We start from the raw sequence: 24,011 nt of genomic DNA, 5'->3' as shown, positions 1-24,011 counted from the left end.
GAGTTCTTCCAGCAGAGCCAAGTTCTTTCAGGAGTGTAGGTAGGGGCAGATCCCACTTCTGATGGGAGAATATAGCAGAGGGTGGGGGCCAGAGCAGAAAAGGCTTTCCTTCTGGAGCTCACTGTCCAATTTTTTTTAGCCAATGGGATCCAAAGTAGACCCTTTTGGTTGGAACAAATGAGTGAGTTAGTTGCATCAGGGTTAGATGGTTGCTCAGATATCCTGGTCCCATGCCATGAAGGCAGGGGTAAAATCTACTTGCCTTCCTTCCCGGTTCGGAAGCGCATGTGCTGCGCGCGCACTCGCTTTATGCACGTGCAGCCCTTCTGTGCATTGCAAAACCTTCTGTGCAAGCGCAAAACCTTCTGTGCATCCACAGAAGGTAAAAAACACATTACTTCCTGGTTAAAACCAGGAAGTAATGACACCCAGGTGGGTGGGCAGAGCTTTGCTCTGCCATCGCTACCGGATTGCCAAACCAATGGCCAAAATCACTACCGGACCGGGCGATCCAGTCTGATCCAGGAGCATTTCATCCCTGTATGAAGGGCTTTAAAGCAACAGTCTGAATTGGACCCAAAAACAAACTTGCAAACAATGCAGCTTGCATTACAGCTGTATTACATATGCCACCCAAAAGGCCTCTAGAACTCTCTGCATAGCTGCACTCTGTATCTGTTGCTGCTTCTGAATACTCTTCAAGGGTAGCCCCATGTAGAGTGTGTTGCAGTAATCCACAAGGGAGATGGCAGGCCACGAGTGTGCTGGGCCTCACATTCTAGAAAAGTGCACAACTGGTGTAAAACATGACATTGTGTAAAAGCTTTCCTACCACAATTGCAACCTTCAGCATCACTTGGAAAACCAAGGAAGGAGATGTAAAGTTGGGTATCATAAGCATAATGATGACAGCTTATCTCATGTGTTGGATGATATCACCCATTGCATGTAGATGTTGAAATGATTATGTATTCCAAGAAGCACATACAAAACACTGAGTCAGTATATTTAAAGCATAATTCTAATGAATGCAGGTATTCAATTAAACAGCAGCAGTATTGAACAGATTATGAAAATGAGATGCTTTAAAAACCATTCATGAAATTAAGTATTCTAAGTATTCATAATAGCTATATTAATTGCATGCACATTATGTTAAATGGTAGTTTCTATTATTTTGCAATGAGAGGCTTGAGGTCTATTTTAAAAATTCTTGTCACAAGTAGAAATTAACTGTACGTTTTGGAAGCCATTCGTAAACATCTGGAGATTTGTTCCACAGATTTAATTTTCGCTATCTTTCTTCATTCTTACTGTATTTCCTGCACATTTTAGAAGATATGATTAAACACAAAGTATATTTGAGTGTCTTTGTCAAGTTCAGACATAAAAGTTAAGAGTACAAAGCAAACGTTTCCATATTTTTTTACTAAAACATCTGCTTTTTGTGAAAGAAAAGAAATTGGATTCCTTGAACATCCTGACCTTTGCTGGAGGTCAGATCAATTTCTGTAACCTTAAGATTAATAAAGAAAATACTGAGTGTAATAGGTTAAACATCTAATACAGAAACTACTGAATATAACTGAAGTTTCCATATTCTCCATTCATACTCGTGATTCTAGAGCATTTTTTTTCTTTCAGTCTCTGGATTATGGTGACAAAATTAATGGAATTTCCTCCTATGTATATTTTTAAAAATGGTGCAATAAAAAATAAAAACTATATATTTTCAATAATCATTAAACAGTAAAGACAAAATTGGAAAAAATAAAATATATTATAGTAATATATAGCTAAATGTAACAAAAACATTATGAACAGAGATTCCATATGATGAGCATTCCTACTTATATAAATTCAATTCTGTTGTTAAATTTATCATTTAATCCACACCATAAAGAAAACAAACTAATATGTTGAAACCATTTATTAAAATCAGAAAAGTGACTGTCTTTCTAGTTAAATTCAAATCTCTTCATGAAATAACACATTCCATATTTTAGAAAAATATACACACACACACACACACACACACACACACACGCACGCACACGCACACACATATACACACTCACTGAAGAAAGATAATGGACAAGTAAAAATTAAGTGGTGCAAATTTGTCTTTTATGTTTATTGTTTATTGTTTATTGGCCATAAACGTAAAGAAAACATTAAGCAAAACTAATCTGTAGTAGTAATCTGAATATAGCTGAACAGAAAAATCAGAAATAACACATAGGAACTATTTGTCAAAAGGCTTGAGCAACTTGCAAACAGAAAAGCAATTCTAGTTCAATAGCCTGTTCAATAAGATGAGATGATCTTTAAAATAATCTCATCCCATGTTTCATGAATGTTCTTTGCATTAAGCCTCACTATGTACCACATCTCTGCTTAATGAGCAGAGATAACTTGATTGATTGATTGATTGACTGTTAATCATAATTCATAATTCTTAATAAAATTACTGTTAAAATTGATTGATCAAGTGATTGATTGAGCAACTTGTGCCATCATCTATTTCAACATGAACACACACATATTTTCTCCATTATAATTTGTCCCTAACTTGGTTCTTCAGGTCTTCCAATGGTGCGCTCATTGCCACTGTAGAGTCTTTTCCAGTGAGCTAGGTCCAAAATAGGATAAATAAATAGGATAATAAATAAAAAGGAATAAAATAATCTACAAAAAATTAAACACAGTTATATGGAAGAAGTGCAATACATTGACATTTGTATAATACTGGCAAGAAAAGACTGGGTGAATTTATTTTTTAAAAGGGATCAGTACACCCAGATTTAATCAACATAGTCCATTACAAAATTACTTCCCAAAAATGTTTTTGTAAATGAAAATGAGGAGAAAAACTCATGTCATTTCTAATCTAAGATAACCTGTGCCAGTAGTGTAGTTAATAAAACAAGACCCAACCTACTAATTATTCTCATGTGCAGTCACAAGGACATTACATTAAAATTATTTAAAGCTTTGTGGGATTTACTCAGGACTGGATAAAGCATGTTTTGCAAAGTACTTCATTGACAATTGTCTACAAAATTTGTTCCAGAAAATGAAGAGCACATTTTTGACCCCAAGAATGAAGTACTGTTTATGTCCTGCAAAATAATCAAGCTTAAGATCTGTTATGACTTAGAAAATTGTTGGCACTAGTACCTTGGCTGATCTTTCAGGGTCCCCACCCCCCCCGTTTTTTGGTTGAGTTCCTGGTCCAGTTAAGAAACCTTAAAAATGATACTAAGTTTGGAATCAATATTCAACAAGAGCAATTGTTAATTTAAAGTAAATTTATTGATCAGAACACTAACATGAATTTGAATCTTGCTTTTGCCATGAACTCTTTCCTTAAATTTAACCTGATTATTTTTTTCTCAAACTATGCTTTCCAAAATATGAAATAGAATGATAGATTATTACACTTATTACACCTACAGAGTGCATGGGGTGTGCTATGTGTATGACAAAATGTTGTAATGGTGATTAAGATGAGTATCTTTGCCCAGTCTCTAGCTGTATTTTACAATGCACAATGTACCTTACAAAATAGAAGACTGATTATCACAATAAGTCAAGAACAATATAGATCTTAGAAGAAACAATTATATCCTACTGCTATGTAGGATGAAGAGTAAATTCTCTGGAAAAAGAAATACTACATTACGAACTATTTAACTTTGTAGGATATAAGAGATAAAAAATTCAATTTATGGAACAAAAAGAGAATGGCAGAGGAAAAAATTGATCAAGTAGGTAATAATCAATGCATATCTATGGAACAGAGAATATATGAAGCTAAGTGCTGAGACATAAGAGATACCACTATGGATTTTCTAAAGCTAAGACTCAGGATCTGATGTTCTACAACAAATTTTCAGAGAACAACAAAAGGCATATTAAAGAAAAAGTTAGTTTGCCATTTTATTTGGATAAAAATTATTCACTGAAATGAAAGATCAGCTTGAATTGAACAATCTCTGTGAATCCCACTGTTTATATATATCTCATCTGTTTTGTCTCTACTAATATGAGGCTTGGAACCTATGAGAATAACTAGAGAAGATATAAAATGCTTTACTGAAAAGCTACCAAGTTTTAAACACACAAAAAAAATGTATGAATGAAAATGACCTAGAGGCTGCTCCAAATATATTGTAAAATATTCCTCCCTAGCTAATGATCTCAAGAGGCACACAAAGTAATTTACTAAGAAGACAGTCCGTTTCCAAAAAAATAATACCAGGATCCCACTCCAAAATTAAATACTACCACCAACAAAATATAGTTGTTTTGAACAACCATTTACTTCCTTTCCAGGAAATGTGTCATAAATAAAGAACATACTATGTGTGTCTTGGGGATGCAGCAGGTTTTAACTCTTCTGAAGAAGTTAGAAAGCTTCCTTGAGATTTGAATTGTCAGATGTAAATGCCTTATTCTCTAATGTGTAAATAATGTATATATGGAACATCAGGGGTTAACTTATTACTTGAGCTTTAATGTATTCATAATTTACCACTCCCATTCCTGGCTCCGCCCCTTGTATATAAAAGGAGCCATCCTCCCCATTTTCCTTGCTTCTATCTTGAATATTCAGCGAATATAGAATGCCTATTATGATTAAAGAGAATTATATTTAAACCTATAACTTCTATTATCTTTATTGAGTCTGATCCTGAAAATATTGCAACAAGCTGGTAGCAGAGGATGGTTAATTGACTCAATAAGTAATTAAAAATGTCCAAGAAAGATAGGCCCAACACCAGGGCCTACAGCAAAGAAATAGAAACTGATCAAGAGATGATCAACGAATCCACTAATGCGATTTCGAGAGAATCCGAAGAATACACCACTGAAGAAGAAGAACTGATGAGTGAAAATAACGACCAGGAAGAAATCGAGATAGAAAATAACGAACTCAGGTCAGAAATATTAAAAATACTAAAAAGCCAAAAGAATGATGAAAGCCTCATCGCGGACCTCCAGGAGATGCTGAGGAACAGCGGAGCAGCGAGAGAGAAAAACATCATTAAAGAAAAACCCAAAGATCAAAAAACTGTGAGTGAAATGACTACTGAGAAAATAGTTGTAAAAAAGAAAAGATGTGACCCCGCGCGAAATTTTGAACGGCAGCCATCTTGGTTTCAACGAACTTCAAAAGAGAGTGAAGCAGAGCCAATCAAAACGCTCAGTTCAAAATTTCTGGCGCGAAAAACGCTATCAGACGAAGAAAGTGAAAAAGAAGTCTCAAACTCTTCAGATGAACCAAAATCAGAAAGTGAAGACGATTTAACAAAGTCTCAAGTAGAGTCAGCAATGAAAACACTTTTTGCTGCTTTTGGGCCAAGATTGAAAATTTCTAAGACATCAACGAAGAAGCAAGCAATCAAACCGACAACTCAAGACCTGCACGCTCCCATCCTGACTTCGAAAACGACGACACCCGAGCCCAGAGAGCCATGCCGATTCCGTCCTACACCGCAGACAGAATCGAGTGCCAGCACACACAAGAGAAAGAGAACAACCGCCGCCATCACCAAAGCCCCAAAAACCGAGCCAGAGACCGACTCATCTGAAGAGGAGCGGATCGAGAGAGCTGAAATGGAGAGAACCTTCCACAACGGCGCCAAAGAAGAAATGAGCAACGCGCATGTGCAAAACTACGTAGACGGCCCCGAAAGACTTGAACTGGCCAGAGAACCGCGCAGACTCGTTACAAGCATCCCAATGCCGTTCTGTAATTTCCTGCACTTGAGAGACCACGGACTGCCTCAGGTTGTAAGTAATGGACAGAATAATGTGGGGAACTTACCCAGTGACTTCCCAAAACTTAGAGTTGATGGCATTAATTTACAAGAGTGGTACCAACAGCTTCAGGTTATTTTTATGAAAGAAAATTTACTATTCTTTATAACTAGTCCCCCAAGAAGACCTTGGACTTTAAAAATAGACTGTTTACATCATAGAGCATTTTTCATAATAATTTCTAGCGTGTCTCCTGCAATGTATCATAGCATCAAACCAAACCTAACTGTATCAGAAATAATTCAATGCATGTTTAATCTATTTCACAGCGATAGCGTAGCCACAACCACAAGAATGTCTAAGGATTTCTTTTCTTCTAGAGTGAAACCAGGGGTTTCTACAAGTGAACATTTGATAAATCTAAACAAAATAAGAGCTGAGCTGCAATTGAGGGGGGAAGTGATTTCAGATCAAACTATGAAAAGTGTTATTATCAATTCACTTGATCCATCATGGGATAGCTTTATGTCACACTTAGATACCATTAATTTGGGATATTTATCAATAGAAAGTCTATCTAACAAATTGATAGCAGAAGACAATTCAAGAAAAAATCGTTCCAATAACCAAACAGAACACAAATCTTTTAGGAAAGTAGTCTTTCAAGATAAATATAATGAGGCCTTTAGATGCCACAATTGTGGATCCAGGGAACACAGTAAAAGAGACTGTCCCAAAGTCCCAAGGGAGAGACATAGGCCAGAATATAGGAGCAAATACAATTACAGACAATCTTCCACAGATAGACACAAATATAGAAGCCCACCAAACTACAGAGAAAGTAGAGGGGGTAGAGAAAATTCAAAAGAGAGAAAATCTGGGTCACTAAATGGGCTAAATAAACAAGACAGCACCAAAACACAACAAGATGAGAACAATAATTGGCTTATTGATTCTGGTGCAACAAATCACACCACTAATAACAAAAGTATATTATCTTCATTTACAGAAGATAAGTTTGTGATAAAGGTAGCTAATCAAGAAAAGGTTCAAGTATTAGGCAGAGGAAATGTGACCTTGCCTGGTTTAGGGAAAATAGAGGGGGTATTATTAATCCCAGAAATACCTCACAACATACTAAGTGCTATAAAACTAAGCAGAGAATCTGACATCAATATAGTTTTCTCAAAGGGGAAAGCAACTATAGAAAAGAACAAAACAAATATAGGCACTGTGATGATAAAAGGGGGTCTACCCTATCTGATAACCAAAGAAAGATGGTTACATAACATTGATTCAAATATGGAAGATTGTATTGAAGCAGATGATGAAAATGTCAGTAACAGTGACAATGATGAATGTAAAATAACTCATGATAACAAAAATACACACAATGAGAAGAAACCAAAAATAGGTAAACCAATTCATGATGAGTGTGCTCATATCTTACACAGGAAGTTAGGACATGCAAGCTTTCCTGTAGTACAAAAAATGACTGAACACGCAGAAGGTGTAAAAATAAAAAATTGTGAAAATTATTTAGAATGCTCAGTATGTAAATCCACCAAACTAAAAACCAGTCCTAGACCAAAAAAGTCTAACAGATCAACTAACAATATTTTTGATTTGGTACATATGGACTTAGTTGGTCCATTAACTCCATCAATTACCTATAGAAAACGTTACTTCCTAACAATAGTGGATGATTACAGTCGCTATGGTTTTGTTTACACATTAAAGCACAAGGATGAAACCTTTCAGAAATTTAAGGAATTCTACAAACGCATAGAAACACAACATAATATCAGAATAAAACAAATTATGACAGATAGGGGATGTGAATTCATGTCTAAAGAATTCTCCCAATGGTTAAAGGATAGAGGGATGCTACATTTCACGTCCAATCCATTTTCTGCCTTTCAAAATGGGATTGCAGAGAGAAAGAACTCCACACTACAAACCATGATTAGATGCACATTAGAGGATGCTGGTTTAGGCAAACAATTTTGGTCAGAAGCCTTACATTATTCAAATTACACTCAAAATAGAACATGGTCCAGTATTGTGAATAAGACACCATATGAGGTGATGTACAATAGAAAACCTAAATTAGCACACATGCACATATTTGGAGTTACTGCAGACGTGCACATACCTAAACAATTGAGGAGAAAGGGAGAAAACGTATCCAGGAGATTAAGATTCATGGGATACGAAACTGGAACCAAAGGGTACAGATTCATCGATAATAATAACAAATTTATAGTATCCAGAACAGCTGTGTTTCATGAGCAGGCCAATTGGTCTAAGTTGCACCTTAATGAAATTTTTCCTAATAAAAGCAAAGATAATATACCTTGCGAGGAAGGAACAACAGAAAATCAAAATATTAGCAAAAGTAAGAACAAAACCAAAACTTGGACAAATAGTCAGCATAAAATAAAGACAGACACATTAACAAAAAAGGAAGCCAGATATTTGCATGACAACCATAGCAAACCTGAAAGAAATATTAGAAATAATAGAAACCAAATACCAAATAAATACAAAGATTATATTATGCATATGGATGGGGAACAAATAACACCTAATACATATGAGGAAGTATTGAAACTTCCCCGTGAAGAAAGAGAAAAATGGGAACTAGCTATGGAAAAAGAAATGAAAAGTTTACAAGGATTAAATGTATTCACACCTGCGATCGCACCTAAGAATAAAACAATTATAGGTACCAGGTGGATTTATAAAATTAAGAATTTAGAAGGAGGTAATACCTTATACAAGGCCAGACTAGTTGCACAAGGTTATGCACAAAAATATCCAGAAGACTATACTGACACATATTCACCCACAGTGAGAACAGAGAGTGTCAAAACAGCTCTTGTAGTAGCATCTGCACTCAATCTAGACGTGTTTCAATATGACATACAGACTGCATACTTACATGCAAAATTAGATAAGGAAATATATGTAAGAGCACCACACAGTCAATACACTAATAAGAACGAAATTTGGTTACTAAATAAGAGTCTGTACGGATTGAAGCAATCTGGCAAAAGATGGTACGATTGTTTGGTAAAAGTACTAAAGACCATGGATTTCAACGCCACCACTGCTGATAACTGTTTCTTTGTAAAAAAGAGTAATGATCATATTGAATTTGTATTAATTTATGTGGATGATATTTTATATATTGGAAAGCATAAAGAGAGCAGGGAAATCTTTGTAAATAAGTTAAACGAACACTTCTCATTGAAATCACTAGGTAGAGTGAATAAATACCTTGGTGTACAAATTAACAAAACAAAAAGGGGATTCAAACTTACTCAGAAAGATAAAATCATTGAACTCCTAAACAAATGTAACTTAAATAATGCCAAAACATGTGACACACCTATGCAAACTGATTTTCTTAGAAACAATGATGAATCTTCCCCTGAGTTTAAAGACAACACATTTTACAGATCAATTATAGGTTCACTCCTTTATATATCTAATTGGACTAGGCCAGATATTGCATTACCTCTCAATTTATTGTCAAGATATGTTAGCAAACCAACCTTGTATCATTGGGAAGCTGTCAAAAGAATTTTAAGATATCTGAAAAGTACATTAGATTTTTGTTTAATATTGGAACCCAATAATGACAAAGAACCAAAAATTACTTGTTATGCTGATGCAGATTGGGCCGGTGATACATCATGCAGAAAGAGTACCTCTGGTTATGTTTTTCTATTGAACGATTGTCCAGTTTACTGGTATACTGGTAAACAAGAACTGGTAGCCACCTCTACCACAGAAGCAGAATATGTTTGCTTGTCTAAAGCTGCAAATAACCTTGTATGGTTCAATGATTTGATCACAGATGTTTGGAAGAAACCTACTTTACCCTTTATTATGCATGAAGATAATAAAGCGGCCATTGAAATTTCTAGATCCGATGCAATTGGACAAAGGTCCAGGCATATTGATATAAAATTTAAGCACGTGAGACAACTATCTCAAGACGGATTCATCAAAGCAGTACATTGTGATACTTCTGAACAATTAGCTGACATATTAACAAAACCCTTACCTTCTAAACAACACAAATATTTAACTTCTAAATTATATGTATTATATTGTCCTGAATCTGAATGTAACTGGTGTTGTATAACGAACCGGCATTTAGAGGGGGATTTGTCAGATGTAAATGCCTTATTCTCTAATGTGTAAATAATGTATATATGGAACATCAGGGGTTAACTTATTACTTGAGCTTTAATGTATTCATAATTTACCACTCCCATTCCTGGCTCCGCCCCTTGTATATAAAAGGAGCCATCCTCCCCATTTTCCTTGCTTCTATCTTGAATATTCAGCGAATATAGAATGCCTATTATGATTAAAGAGAATTATATTTAAACCTATAACTTCTATTATCTTTATTGAGTCTGATCCTGAAAATATTGCAACATGAATAATAAGTAGAACAGCAGAAATGCTACACACTGGGATGAAAATGTATCATGTCTGCCTGTATTTACCTGGCGGTGGGGAAAATAGTAAAACAACATGACTCATTTCTTGGAAAAATTCCTATTTTCCTTTAGAAACACAAAACCCTCTGCACAGTGGGATAATCATTCTCCTTAAGTCAAAAGGAATGTTATAAGCACTATCTGCAATCATGTCATTCTAGTCCCAGCTAGTAAAAAAACCCAAAGGATTACTAGCAAAAAGTTTGGCTAATATATGCTTGAAAGAGAAAGCGAACATAAATATGTAAAGAAACAATGATATAGGTATCTGACCTAGACAAAAGGGATATAGACAGCTGTAGGTAAACAGGACGTTAGAGGATGGAAACTGAGTCTTTTAAAGAAATATTACCTTCCATTTTGGGGGTTCATATACCTTGTATAGAATTCTCAATTTCTACATAAAACACTGTAGTGTGCATACAGCATGCTCATTAATGTGATTTGGTCTTTTCACTTTCACAAAATGCTCATAGAAGAAAATTATAGTTATTAATGCCAGATTTTTGGTGACAGAAGTTATGAGTCACCAACAAGTCAAACTGACAGTCACCTCATTCTGAGACATCCTGAAGCAATTATTTATTTGCCAAACTATACAGCTGTTACTATATATGAAGATAAGAACATTATCATAGATACTTGTGATCTAGAAACAATCATGCATTATTAGTTTATAAATCACAAATCTACATTGTGGAATACAGTTTTCATATAATATAATCAATACATGCACACACATATAACACTTCATTTACACAAAACTTCCAAGTTTTCTGTGGCTGAGCAAAAAACTCTTGAATGACATTAAAAGTTCATCAAGTGTGATATCAATAAAGTGGAAATCTGCATTTAACAAGAAAAAAAATGTTTCCAAGGAACCAGCATGGAAATCCCAGCTGTGCAAATATACTATGTGAAATGCAATAAGAAAGCCGAAGGCAAAGGCAGTAATTATAGCTCAATGCTACAACTTACGTCTTGTGTACAGAAATTCCCAGTTTGCATCCAGGTAGGGCAGGAAAGTTTCCTGCCTGATACCCTAAAAATTAACTGTAAACAACACTTAAATAACCAGGAATAGATTAATGCCTAAACAGATCTACTGTATCCCCAGTTTTCTTGCTAGGCAAAGCTTTATTGTTTATGTCATGACATATATTCTGCCTGTATATTCTTAAATACATTAAGAAAATAATTTCACTCAGGAAGCAAACAAGTATTGTACATAACATAATACATTCTATGCTTGTGTGTGTGTGTGTGTGTGTGTGTGTGTGTGTGTGTGTATTTGTTTTCTGAGGTTTTCGCGGGTGTTTGTATGTAGGTCTTTGGTTATTCGGGTTTTTTCCAGAGCACTGCTCCTGCAGTCCATAGCTGGGTTTCTTCATCATCACTTCATCTTTGACTGGGTGATATTTTAAATTAGTGTCTCTCTTCGTCCTGTGGCCACGCCTGTCACTCCCATAATGCCCCAGTCTTTTCACTCAGTCACTGAAGGCTGGTGTGTTTTTTCTCTCTTCGTGCACTGACCTGTGTTCTTTAGGCTTATTGCGTTTAGGTTTTTATTTATTTTTGTTTAGAATTTCGATCGGTGAGAGCCTATATAAGGGAAGGCTGCAGGAAGCAAGGAACGGCACTGGGGTTCCAGTCCGTTCTCCCCCGGGGCCTCTGACGGCCGTCAGACCGCAGCTGGGGTTTTCCGACCCTTCGGGGCGGTCCCCTGTCTCAATTATAGCCACCGGTGTGAGCGCGGGGATTGCGGATCGCCGTATTACCCCCCACACCTCTGTTTTACACAGTTCTATATCGGCTCTCTTAGGGGCGGCTCCGGAGCTTTGCATGGTTTGCCCTGCAGGCTCTGAAATAAAATCGGCGTTTTTTTTGAAGCTACAAAATTCTGGCTTGGCCGTGACTTTTCCCTGCCACTTTTGCTGCGCTGAGGGGAATTCTCAATTGTCAAACTCCTGAGCCTCGCGCTGTGACTGAGCCCCACCGGTGGTGAGCGATCTGGGCGCCCGTCCCTCAGGCGGCGCCTTTACCATATTATAGCCTGGATTGAGTAGCTGTGTTTTATTCTGGGGACCTTGCTTTGTTTGCCGCTAGCGCTTGGCTCGGCGCCGTTAGTCCCTGCGGCCTTTGTACTACAAGCGCCATTTTGAGACTGCAGTTTGTTCCGGTGGCCATTTTCTTTTGTTCCTCAGGCTGGTCATCCCAATTCTCCTTTGTGGCAGCCATTTTGATTTCGTCCTCGAGTGGCCCCAGTTTGGCTACAGGCCTTTTTTTGCTTCGCTGTCTGGACATTCACATAAGCCAGATCTCTGCCTCCTTGTCCCTGTTGTGCTGGGACCGAAGGCTTGCCTTGCTTTCCTGGGCCAAGTCCTTGAACTTCGTCCCTGGGGTTTTTGGTTTTTTCCACCTGCGTTTTCTTTACTGCCTGTCACCACACCCCCCACCACGCAAGGCTACTGGTGACTCTTGTATATAGTTCTCGTTGTTTAAAAAAAAAATTAATACCAAAAAAAAATAAAATAAAATAAAAAAAATAAATAATATATATATATAGTTACCTTCTTGAAATGGCGGATTCCTACCTGTCCTCTGACTCGGAGCGGGAGCCCAGTCCACCTAGGGCCCCATCCAAGCATAAATCAAAATCGCGGGGGAGGTCTGCTTCCACCTCCGCTGACTCTCGCCAGCACAGACCATCTTCAGCAGCAGAAAAGGACGCCCAGCGTCACCATAAGGCGCTCGAGAGGCAGTATGATAGAGCCAGACAGGCCATGTTGGCTTCCGTCTTTGCCACTGACCAACAGCTGTTCTCACAAGGTCACTCCTCCTTGATCCCTGATGTTACACCGACTCCCGGGACGGACCCTGCTCCAGATCGTGCCTGTTCCGCATCTGACGCTCCGTCTGGGCTTCCTCGTGGTCTCTCTAAGAAGACCTGACTGTCCTTGCCAGATGTCTCGACTGTGGGCCTTGCAGAACCCCATGCTCCACCCTCACGTCGGGCGGAGGCGACATTTACCCCGACCGCTGCCGGGCTTCGGGGACCAGATGGACAAATGTTACCTCCCCAGGTGGACTTCCAGGCTGTGTTGTCCAATGCCCTTTCTTCCCTATTAGCAGCGGGACTTCAGCAATCCGCATTTCAGCAGCCTCTTTCGGCACCCCCACCTGCTTCTCACTCGACTGCTCCTGTTCGCTCCAAGTCTCCATCTCGATTGGCTCACGTTTCTTCTGAAGACTCTGACCAGGATGAGGAGATACCTGAGGATTTGGAATTCTCAGAGGATGAGGGTCTTACACCGGACGCTCCTGCTTTCTCCGGTTTATTCCAGCCCTCTTTGTTCAAATCGCTGCTTCATAAAGCTCGACAGACCACCAATATGGGAGACCCATCTGCTGAACCTTCTTCTTCTATAGCCCCCCATGAGGCCTTGTTTTCGTCGTCTAAGCCAGGGAAGGATTTTATTCCCTGCCCTCAGCTCTTTTCCGATGTTCTGCAGTCCCCCTGGTCTCAACCAGGCTCTTTGATGGGTCCCACTAGCCTGGACAAAAAGTTGTATTGTGGGGCCCCGGAGCTGGACACCTTGCTAACACTACCTATGGTTGACCCTCCGATTGCAAATCTTTCTTCGTCTTCGCTTTTGTCTTCAGACGCGTTGGATGTTCTTAAATCGGAGGACAGGAAAGCTGAGCTCTCCTTTCGTAAGGAACATCAGTCTCTTGCCTGGACTATTAAGACTGCGACTGCCACGTCATTCTTTAATAGAGCCTCGTTGCTTTGGCTGAGGCAACTTCAGGAGAGGCTGCCGCCGGAAGACACGCGTATTCACCAAGATATAAACAAAATTGTGGCTGCCACCGAATATTCGGCAGATGCTTCGTTAAACTCGCTGAAGTTAGTCTCGAGGGCCTTAGCCTCTTCTGTGACATCTCGCCGGCTGTTTTGGCTCAGAAATTGGAGAGCTGATGCCAAAGCAAAATGGAGGTTGGCGGCAGCCCCATATAAGGCCCCAAACCTCTTCAGTCCTGCCCTTGACCCCGTTCTGGTCGAGGACAAGGACAAAAGGAAGATGATGCTGGCGTCTTTGTACCGCAGACCGGAACGGCGCTATGCACCCTATTCTCAGCGTCAGCCCTTTCGGACTTTGTCGGGGGGCCCCTATTCCCAACGTACCTTCTTTCATGGAACCGACTGTTCCTTGGATAGACAGCGTTTTCGAGACAGGTCTAGGACCAACAGCTCCAGACGCTCCTTCCAAGGATCGGGCTTCCGCCAGGCCTGCCAGGGAAAATGACTGCAGGTTGCAGGATCCCATTGGCGGTCGTCTACAACTTTTCAGCCACCAATGGGAGCGGTCAACCAAGGACGCTTGGATTCTTCGGACGGTGTCATCCAGCCTGTCTATCGAGTTCCTGGGACGGCCTCCGTCTCGCTACGTCCACTGTCCAACCCGCCTGTCCCCCGACAAGGAGATTCTATTACGGAGAGAGGTACTCCACCTGCTCCACATCCATGCAATAGAGCCAGTTCCACCGGATCAGCATGGCAAGGGGTTCTATTCGACACTCTTTTTGGTTCCAAAACATTCGGGGGGTTGGAGGGCCATTTTAAATTTAAAGCAGCTGAATCTGTCGGTTCTTTACCGCAGATTCAAAATGCAGTCCCTAGGATCCATCCTTGCAGGGGTACGACGTGGCGACTTCCTCCAGTCAGTCGATCTCAGGGAGGCATACCTGTATGTTCCAGTTCTTCCGGCCCACCGTCAATACCTATGATTCCAAATTGGGGAGGACCATTATCAGTACTGTGCGATGCCCTTTGGCTTGTCATCTGCTCCAAGGACTTTCACAAAACTGGTAGCGGTGGTGGCAGCTGCTCTCCGAATGATACCTGTGAGAGTATTGTGCTATCTGGACGACATTCTAGTCCTGTCATCCTCCAGAAGTCAAGCATCTCGGGACCTCGCCCTTGTCATCGGGTTTTTTCAGGACTACGGGTTCTCGATCAACTTCCCGAAAAGTCACCTTCACCCGTCCACTGTTCTCCAACATTTGGGAGCAGTGATCGACTCTGTTCGGGGCCAGGTCTTCCTCTCTCTGGACAGGGTCGAGAGCATCCGCAACCTGATTCGTCTCATTCAATCCAAGCGGTCTGTTCCTCTCCTCCATCTGTCCCAGCTGTTGGGGAAAATGGTCTCGTGCTTTTCGATAGTGCCATGGGCACGCAGACACACGAGGCCATTGCAGTGGTTCCTGCTCCCCTTTCAACGCACGGGTCGCAGCGATTCTCTACACAAGGTATCACTTCCCCCTCAAATTTCCCTGTCCCTCAACTGGTGGACAGGGCCCAAGCTTCTCCTGGGTTCGCATTTTCTGCTCCCGGATCGGCTGACCCTGATTTCCGACGCCAGTCTCTTGGGCTGGGGGGCCCATCTCCACGATCAGATGGTGCAGGGCCGCTGGTCAACTTCAGAACAGACTCTAAGCATCAACCTTTTGGAATTGAGGGCGATTCGACTAGCTCTCTGTCATTTTCAGCCCCTGTTGCAAGGCCGCCACATCCTCGTCCTCACGGACAATATTACAGCCAAGGCCAATATCAACAAGGAGGGGGGCACGAGATCGAGGGATCTGATGCTGGAGGCGGAGAAGTTATTGACTTGGGCAGAGAGTCACGTTCTATCCCTGAAGGCCGATCACATGTCGGGCGTAGACAACGTCCGAGCCGATTGGCTCAGCAGACAACTGATAGACCAGTCAGAATGGCAACTGGATCCCAACATCTTTCGAGAGGCTACCACCATCTTCGGCCTGCCCGTTGTGGACTTGTTCGCCAGTCCGACGAATGCCCAACTCCCCAGATTTGTGACACGTTACCCGTTCCCGACAGCGGAGGCTCACAATGCACTCCGATGCCGCTGGCCCTCCGGCCTTTTGTACACGTTTCCTCCGATTCCCTTGATTCCTCAGGTGATTTGGAAGTTGTTGGAGGAACGTGCGGATCTCCTGCTTGTGGCTCCCAATTGGCCTCGTCGACCATGGTATGCAGACCTCGTGGCTCTGTCCGTACTTCCTCCGTGGGAGATTCCGCCGAACCATCACTCTCTGTGCCAAGGGTCAGTCTTCCACCCAGATCCAGGATGGCTCCAATTGGCCGTATGGCGTTTGAGCGGATCATCCTGCGGAAGGACCGTCTCCCCGACTCCGTCATAGCTACCATACAGGCATCTCAAAGACCTTCTACATCGCGTATATACAAGTCCTCTTGGCGGGCTTTTTGCACTTGGTGTGCTGACAACCTGGTGGACCCTACGTCGGCTCAGATCGTTGACATTCTCTGTTTTTTGCAGTCTGGCCTGGACAAAGGTTTGTCGCCGTCCACCCTTCGTCAACAGACCGCTGCTTTGTCCACAGTCATTAGGTGCCCGCCTTACTCTTCTCTGTCTCAGCATCCATTGCTCAAAGAATTTTTGCACGGGGCTATGAACCTTCGTCCACCCCCGGTTCATCGTTACCCGACCTGGGACCTTTTCCTTGTCCTTCAAGGGCTTATGCTTCCCCCCTTCGAACTGCTGGGTTCTATATCCCTTAAGTTCTTGTCCTTTAAGATGGCTTTCCTTTTGGCGATTACCTCCGCCAGGAGGATATCGGAACTTTCAGCCTTGTCAATTAGGAAAGACTTGTGTATTTTCCATGCTAACACTGTTGTTCTTCGCCTGGACCCAACTTTTTTGCCGAAAGTGAACTCCTATTTTCATTGCGTTCAGGAACTAATCCTCCCAGATTTCTATCCATCGCCCAAGCACCAACGTGAAAAGGATTGGCACACCCTTGACGTACGGAGGGCCCTCCATCGCTACATTCACAGGACTGAATCCTTCCGTAGAACTGAAGCCCTTTTGGTGTCTTTCCATCCGAGGTCATTGGGCCAAAAAGTATCTCCATCGACCGTGGGCAGATGGATTAAGGCGTGCATATCTACGGCATATGAACATCAGGCTAGGCCGGTTCCGTCTGGGATTTTGCCTCACTCAACTCGTAGTGCGGCGATGTCTGCTGCCTGGGCCACACAGGTGTCCATTTCGGACATCTGCCGGGCCGCCACCTGGTCCTCGGTGACGCCTTTTATAAGACACTACAGGGTGGATTCCTTTGCCTCCGCTGAGGCTTCCTTTGGCCGTCGAGTCCTGCAAAGTGTTCTTGTGGCGCAGGGCTCTGGGGGTCATTAGTCTCCCGCCCTTGTTTTCTGAGCTTGGGTATATCCCAGCTATGGACTGCAGGAGCAGTGCTCTGGAAAACGAACATTGTCTTACCTGAATGTTCCTTTTCGGAGCACTGCGACTGCAGTCCATCCCCTCCCGTTTCTTTGATTTGACTATTGGTGCCTGAGCCAGGCCTGGCCTTGTTATTGTTTGTCTACTGTTACTTTTCCTTTGATTACTACTAGGTGGTCGCGCCTTCGTTCAAAGACTGGTGCATTATGGGAGTGAGAGGCGTGGCCACAGGACGAAGAGAGACACTAATTTAAAATATCACCCAGTCAAAGATGAAGTGATGATGAAGAAACCCAGCTATGGACTGCAGTCGCAGTGCTCCGAAAAGGAACATTCAGGTAAGACAATGTTCATTCTCCCGCGTAAAATTGGAAGTGTCTTGGCAACGTTTCGACTAAGTCTCATTCGTCATCTTCAGGCTGGTGTTTTCGGCTTCGTGCTTCTAGGAGCAATGTGTGATCGCAGCTCTTTCTTCCTTTTAACTGCCAGTGGGGGTGTGAACTGATTGGGTGGGAGCTTGGCTGTGTTCTGATTGGGTGGAGGTGTGTTCTGATTGGTTGGGGGTTTGGCTGTGCTCTGATTGGATGGGGGCTTGGCTGTGCTCTGATTGGATGGGGGTGTGTTCTGTTTATATATATAGATTGATTGATTGATTGATTGGTTCGATTTATATGCCGCCCTTCTCCGGAGACTTAGGGCAGCTTACAATGCATTAAGCAATGGCCTTCATACTTTTGTATATACCTGCTTAGTAGGGCTTTCGGCCCTCCCTAAGCGGTGTTCTTTTTTTTTTTTTTTATACAAAGTCAGTTTATTGCCCCCACAAACTGGGTCCTCATTTTACCTACCTCGAAAGGATGGAAGGCTGAGTCAACCTTGAGCCTTGTAAATCTACATGATTTTAGAAATGAAAAACTAAAAAAGTAGGTTTCAGTAAAATCATTTAAGCTACACTAAATCAGTAGTTTAATATTTACTTCCCTGTAATCATGTAATTGCTAATAAAAAAACTTAAAATATTGTTAAGTCCAAAAACCTATCCCATGCTAAATTTCCATGCATTAATGCAATTGTGTTCTCTGGTTTAAATAAGAATAACGAAGATGAAAAGAAAATACATTAAAAATAGAGCAGCATTTTTAGTCTTAATTTTCAAACATTTGATTTTATTTCTGTGACCTAGAAATAATTACCGATGACTTAAATCAAGTTGGTAAAAAAATGGAGGTCAAATTGTTCTAGATAATAGATTGAAAGCAAAAACTAACTTACGTAGCTAGATTGTTCTAAATTTTAAACCAATAAAGGAGAATATTTGTAACGCAGGATGAGGGGTCCTTTGTGGTCTCTGAGCTTGCTTGTTTTCTTGCAGATATTTCATTACTCTTAACTAGGTAACATCATCAATGCTGTGATGATGATGTAACCTAGTTAGGATAATGAAATGCCATAAAACCCTAAGCAAAGCAGCAAAACAGAAACAAAGCTACCCTTCTACCATGCATACCTGCTGTTGCCATATTTAATATTTCACAAACCAAGAAAATTAGATCAGAAGACACAGCAGAAATATTATAAGAGACTGTTTATTACAATAGAGGGCAGACGATAAATGCTATTTGTCATGACTGGAGGAAAATAGTTTTTCAATTCTTTACTTCATTTTTAGGTAAAAGCTTTCCCCATGTCCAACTCTAGGGAGTGGTGTTCATGTCAATTTCTTAGCTAAAAGAGCCAGCATTGTACATTACAAACACATTTTCCATGGTGATGTGGCTGGATGACTATATATTGAGGTGCACAGAATGCTGTTACCTTCCCATACCTTTGAGGGGGGGTTCCCTTTGTGCTCTCTGATCTTGGTTGTTTTCTTGCAGACATTTCATTATCCAAACTAGGTAACATCATTAGTACTAGTCATTACTGTTAAATATGAGTCAACAGGGTTCAGCAAGGATTGAGGCGAGACAGATGGCCGACAGCTAACGTTTATTAGCAAGGGCAACTTTCCGGCAACAGAACAGACCGCGCCCATTTGACAGCTCTTTTATATTCGGCTGTCAAATGGGTGGCCAATCAGAAACAACTTAGAATGTTACGTGCCCGCTAGGGGATCGGACCCCAGTGGGGACTCAGAACACAACAACTACACTGATGATTTTATCTAATTTGGATAATGAAACATCTGCAAGAAAACAACCAAGCTCAGAGAACACCAAGGACCCCTCATTTCAAACTTGAGCTACAAATATTGTTCTTTATTGGTATCATATCTTGAAAAGATCTAAGCTTTTTCACACCTGCTAAAATTCATATTTTAAAGGAATCAATATTGTCAATAGAACAGGAAATATTAATCAGCTTGCTTCTGTTCTTTTACATCACAATCTGCTTTGTAAGAATTAGATGTTTCTGCAGCATATAAATAAATAAAAATGATTCATCTTCATCGTGATTTAACTGAGTTTTAAAATGATTGTATGCTTTTGGCTACTCTTGAATTTTTTGTCCCTCTTTGAATTTAACTGTTATTCCTGATTTGTTTCTAGACATTAAACATGACTTGCAGACAAGGTCTGCAGCTGGCTCAGTCTCTGAAGCATCCAATATTCCTGTATGGTAATAAAGAATGGGAAAATGCCACAGTGCAATCATACCACTACTTTTTCTCTTCCCCCATCCACTTAATATTTCTTATTTGTTTTGGAAAATAAAAAAATACTCAGCTTTAAGAAGCTAGAAAAAAATCCAACCCATTTTTTAATGAAATAAATTTTGTGTAAGATAAATATCAACTTTTGTTCAAAAAGTATTTTCACATCAGTATTCATAGAATAAAATGACAGAGCAAGCATTTTGGTATCAGTGTCCTCAGAAATCTGGTTCTAATCTCATAAACCTTATAACATAACAGAACTAAAAAACTATTTCCCTTGTGTCTTTCTAAAATGTTTTAAGGAACTGTGATGTAGAGATTGAGAACATTAATTACTGTGTCAACATATTTTGGATTCCTAGTCAATGACAGACAACCACCTTTTCCTGTTATGTTTCCATGTAAAGATTTTCTAGTTTTTGAAAAGGAGGGAAGGCATAACGTGGTACAATATTGCACAGAGGTGATGTTTGTCTCTGACAAAAACTATGTTACATTTACAAAATGTAAACCTGTTGTGACAAGGATAGAGAAAGCTCGAACAGCATTTTTCAAAATGAAAAAGGGTTTCTGCAGTCACGATATAAGCCTAAGATTGAAAATCAGGCTTGTCAGATGTTACATGTTTTCTATCCTGCTTTACGGAGTAGAGAGTTGGTCTCTGACAGAAAGCCACTTGAAGAGACTGGAAGCATTTGAAATATAGATTTACAGACGGCTGTTATGTATAAACTGGATTAACAAAATCGGAAATGAGCAGGTGATAAGCTGCCTGGGAAAGCAAAGGGAAGTTAGAATATTTTGGACATGTGATGTGACACTTGGAAAAATACGCCATACTTTACTTAATCCTCCAAGGAAAGATTGAAGGCAAACGAGTTCCAGGCAGAAGAAGAACACCATGGCTTCAAAATCTAAGGGACTGGTTTGGACAAAACTCAGCAGCATTTTTTCATGAGGCTGTTGATAAAAATAGGATTGCCAACATGATTGCCAATGTCTGATGACGGATATGGCGCAACAGCAACAAGAAGAAACCTGTTGTAAAATTATCTGTTTGCTTGCTAATGATTCTTAAATACTAATTCTGATATGGTAAAAATGAGGATGTTGGATCCATAGATGGTACATTCCTGACCTTACAGTAGAAGGCTTTAAGCCATTGAGATGCTAATTCAGAAGCAGTGTTGTTAACAGAATAAATTCAGCCTTCATTAGTCGTTTTCCCCAAGCAAAATGACAAAAATTCTTTCTCTTCTATCCATTGTTGAACCTGACTCTTGTGTGCACGTTTCCGTCTTTTCATTCACCCATACTCTGAAAATTAAACTGACAGATTTGCCTAGTGCAGTAAGCCATAATATGGTTTCACATTGATTTAATGTTACTTGATTCCAGCAACTGTGATATAAAAGCTACTGGATTGTGCCTTAATGAATTATATGACACTAGTCATTGTGTTTTATTTAACAAGCATGAGTTGAGAAAATGAAGTTTTATTGCAAAAATAGACTTTTCTTTTGTCCCCCAGGATTTGGCCTCCAAATCTTACAGGAACCATGGCAGAGAACCAAGGACAAATATTTGAAGACACTAATTTGTAGACTTTGTTTATTTTACAAAAGCAAACATAAATCCAAAATTGAAAATCTGATCTCAAAGTTTAGTAATAAGATTTGGGAAACTAGCTACTAGAGAACAACTAGATCATACAATATCCCATGCCACCCATGGCTCAATCCCTAGTTTAGTTCAATACATGAACACAACACCTTCTATATATACCTTTATATTCTCTAGGAGTCCTGGAGGTGGAGTTCAATTTCTTTTTTAAAGTCACAAGGAGTGCGGTAGCCACTTTTCTGACTAACTCATCATTTTATTAAAAGACATAAGGTATCATGAACTACAATCCCATCATATGCATAAATGACTAAATTGATGTAGAATTTAAACTGGGGATGAGATGAGGGGGAAGGAAAAGGAACTGGAAGGTATGCAAACTGGGAAAGATATGAAACTGATCATATCTTACAATAACTTTATCAATCAAAACCTTTAATGTATTAAAATTATTATATTTGTGGAGACCTTCTGAAATAGTTTCACAGAAGAGAAACTTGATGAGAGCAGGTTTTGCTCAATTACCTTAGTAAAAGTTATTTGTTTAAAACAAAGGTATTTGAGATATGGAAGTTCTGAGAGATTAAGATGCTCATATTAATTTTTCTTGTTTTGAGCCCCATGTTACTTAGAATTAAAAGAGGAACTCTCCAAAGAAAGTAGATTTAAGAATGCAAGATTAGGAGCCAATTGATTACACTTCAGGTCCTTTTTGCTCTTGCAAAAGCAATCTGCATCTTGGGAAGCTCTATATTTTGTTCAAAATCAGGAGAGACGTGATTCATATTATGCATTAACTAAGCTTCATTGGCAGGCAACAACCATAAGTTTACTTCAAATATAACATATCAGGAGATTATCCAATTCAGAAATGGTCAAAATCTGTTACTTAGTACTAAGTAATAATCTGCTTCAGCACACTGCCAGAAATGGAAAAGCTTAGTCATTGTCTTACCCAAATTACTGTTTTGTTTTCAGAAGTCAACTGCTAGTAATTCAAACAGTGTCCATGGTATGCAATAGTCCTGATTAGTTAGCACCATCACAAGTCACAAGCTTGGGTATATAAACTTGAAGATTCATGTATTGAGTTTGTCAAGACATATTTGCTATATATTAGAAACTCTTAATTCTTGTCCACAAACCAACACATTCATTGGCAGAAAAATGGACCCATTTCGTTTATTCTTAACCAACTTTTCCAAGCTTTTTGAATTCAAGATGTTTTGGAACTGCACACAACTCAGATTCCCAGTCAGCATGGCCAAAGAAATTCTGGAAATGGATAACACATCTGGAGGTGTCAGCACCATCTTCTCAATTCTCAGTTAATAAACATTAATATCTGCCTTTGTAATAAAGCAGCAGAGATGATATTAGCCTCCAATGCTATTGGAGATGCATCCAAAGCTGAATTGCTTCAGCCAATGTGACAAATGATGGGGATGCTGGAGATGTTATTGAGCAATATCTAGAGAGGATCACAAGTTCTCACTGCAGTTATAACACTTGTTTTATTCCCTCAGATTTGATCCACAAGAACCTATATTTAGTGCTGAAATATCAACACATCCAAACATACAATTTCTTTGATTTGGGCTTAATGGGACATGTGAACCCAACCACTATGGTTTTCAAATTATGGTTTATGGTTTGCCAGTGTGGTTTATTCAACAAACACAGATAAAACTATGGCTTTATGTACTAGGTAAAACTAACCACCATGCTAGACAGAAAAGCTCTAATGACATTCTGACAGGTTTCAATTGTTTTTAAAATTGCTTCCAAAGCTGATCTGTCTTTCTGGCTTACCTAGATATCAAACTCATGCAATTGGAGTACCTTAAACTTGTATACAAGAAAAGGTGTCCTGTTTTCCAACAAAAATAGATTGCTTTTCCTACTAATATTGCCACACTTTCTCAGACATAGTATTTTGGTTTGGGAAGAGTTATATCATGGATTCCTCCAGCTGGTCTAATATCATTCATATTCATGGGATGAGAAGACACTCAATTTCTTTTTTATAGGACTGTTTTTGCATCTTTCAAGATCTCAGTATAGTGAGGGTAAAAATTGTGCTGTCTCTTGAACACAATAAGAACAGAAGTATGAATTTATTTATTTATTAGAAATTTATATTGCCACCTATTCGCACAT

General features: G+C 39.8%; 2 protein-coding genes across 2 annotated transcripts in view; one reads left to right on the top strand and one right to left on the bottom strand.

Annotated features, from left to right (window-relative positions):
* The window catches only part of CMSS1 (cms1 ribosomal small subunit homolog), a 192,840-nt gene that overhangs the window by 33,042 nt on the left and 135,787 nt on the right, over positions 1–24,011 (bottom strand).
* The window catches only part of LOC139316187 (filamin A-interacting protein 1-like), a 104,394-nt gene that overhangs the window by 6,496 nt on the left and 73,887 nt on the right, over positions 1–24,011 (top strand). The window lies entirely within an intron of this gene.

This window comes from Pituophis catenifer, unplaced genomic scaffold (assembly GCF_029215685.1).
Source record: "Pituophis catenifer annectens isolate HBS135680 unplaced genomic scaffold, rPitCat1.0.hap2 SCAF_4, whole genome shotgun sequence".
Lineage (NCBI taxonomy): Eukaryota > Metazoa > Chordata > Lepidosauria > Squamata > Colubridae > Pituophis > Pituophis catenifer.
This window is presented reverse-complemented; position numbering and strand designations above follow the sequence as displayed.